Source organism: Enhydra lutris, unplaced genomic scaffold (assembly GCF_002288905.1).
Source record: "Enhydra lutris kenyoni isolate GAN:26980312 unplaced genomic scaffold, ASM228890v2 scaffoldscaffold19, whole genome shotgun sequence".
Taxonomy (NCBI): domain Eukaryota; kingdom Metazoa; phylum Chordata; class Mammalia; order Carnivora; family Mustelidae; genus Enhydra; species Enhydra lutris.
The window spans coordinates 18,952,872-18,954,942 of NW_019154103.1; the positions used below are offsets into that span (position 1 = coordinate 18,952,872).

At 46.0% G+C, this 2,071-nt stretch overlaps 1 pseudogene; it reads left to right on the top strand.

Annotated features, from left to right (window-relative positions):
* Positions 1-777: 777 nt before the first annotated feature.
* On the top strand, positions 778-1,582 carry LOC111148212 (annotated as a pseudogene).
* Positions 1,583-2,071: the final 489 nt, after the last annotated feature.

The following is a 2,071-nucleotide window of genomic DNA, read 5'->3' on the forward strand; positions in this document are numbered from 1 at the left end:
ACATTGTTCACCTACTCAACATAACTCTTATATAGTCACTCAGTCAGATGGTACAATACATATTTTCTTTCAAATGTCAAAAACTATTTTCTAAAATAGACCATATACCAGGTCATAAAATAAGTCTAAATATATTTTAAATAGGATCATAAGAAGTATATTCTATGAGTACAACACAATTAGAGGGGCGCCTGGGTGGCTCAGTGGGTTAAGCCTCTTCCTTCAGCTCAGGTCATGATCCCAGGGTCCTGGGATGGAGCCCCGCATCGGGCTCTCTGCTCAGCATGGAGCCTGCTTCCCCCTCTCTCTCTGCCTGCCTCTCTGCCTACTTGTGATCTCTGTCTGTCAAATAAATAAATAAAATCTTTAAAAAAAAGAAAAGAACATAATTAGAAATCAGTAAATGAAAGAAATCTGCAAAATCCTCAATATTTAGAAGTTAAAGAATACACTTCTAAAGAAGTCAAAAAAGAAATCACAAGGGATTAAAAAAAATTTTTACTGAATCATAGTCAAAACACAACACGTCACGTATTATGGGATACAGAGAAAGCAGTGTATAGGGCATTCTGACGCAGAGCGGATTGGTGGGAGGCGCAGCTAGCGGGTTGGCGTGGGTACCCAGAGGGGGTGCTGCTCATTTCCCACCTTCCCCAGTCCCCGCCTCCTCTGGCACAAGCCCCGCCCCTCTGGAGGTCAGGCTCACCTGGCAGAACTATTCTCTGTGGCACGGTGAGCCCAGAATGGCTGTGGGCACCCCAGCAGAACCCCCCCATCATGGGCAGCCAGAACTCCAAGGCTCCCTGAGGCAACGTGACCACCAAGGTGGCAGCAGGCGTTCCCCACCTAAGGCCAAAGGACAGGAGAATGACCAGGTGAAAAGCAATAGAGACTTATACCCCAAGGGTGAAGGGTAATCTCCCCCTGTGAACAGAGCAGTTAGCCAGGGCCACTGGTGACATCATCCAGCCAGCAACCCCTAGCCAGGTTGCTGAAGTCAAGGGGGTTGACCCCACCAAGAACATCCTGCAAAAGAAATTCTCTTTCAAGAAGCCTTTCAAGGGCGCCTGGGTGGCTCAGTGGGTTGAGCCTCTGCCTTCAGCTCAGGTCATGGTCTCGGGGTCCTGGGACCGAGCCCCACATCAGGCTCTCTGATCAGCGAGGAGCCTGCTTCCCCCTCTCTCTCTGCATGCCTCTCTGCCTACTTGTGATCTCTCTCTCTCTGTCAAATAAATAAAATCTTTAAATAAAAAAAGAAGAAGAAGAAGAAGAAGCCTTTCAAATTGAGTGCTCTGTCCTTTAAGAGAAATCTGAAGGGGGGGGGGGGGATTTGTGTGCTTCCTCACCCACAGAGGAAGAACAGGAGCAGGGGGAGATCGGTCCCTGCAGTGAAGAAGTCACAGCCCAGGAAGGGAAGGCTATTGTCACCCATGAGAGCCAGGAGCCCCAGGCCAAGGGGGTAGAGGCTAGTGTTGCCTCCAAGGGAGGGGACACAGAAGAGGTAGGGCCCCACGCTACAGAGCCGTCCACTCACTCCAGGCAGAAGAGTGGCCATATAACTGCCAGGGAGCAGAAGGAGTAGCTGGGTAAGGGCAAACGGGTGAGCTCTAAGCTTCAAAGACTGTGCTGTCCTTGTGAGGTCACTGCCTGCACGTGGTGCAATACCCTTTCATGGTGAAAAACACTCAACAAATTAGGAATAGAACCCACAGTTGACCTCATACTTAATGGTAAAAGGCTGAAAGCTTTGCCCTTAACATCAGGAAAAAGATAAGAAGGTCCATTTTTAACTCTTCTATTCAACACTGTCCTGGAAGTTCTAGTCAAGGCCATTAGGCAAGAAAGTAAATAAAAGGCATCCAGATTTGAAAGGAAGAAGTAAAAATATCTTCATTTATAGATGACATGATCTCATATGTAGAAAACTCTAAGGAATTCTTTAAAAAAAAAAAAATCCAAAATACTGGAGTTAAATACATTTAACAAAGTTTGTAAAACATCAGACTAATAAACAAAAATCAATTTTATTTCTATATGCTAGCACTGAAGTGAACTGAATTTGAAAAAGTTA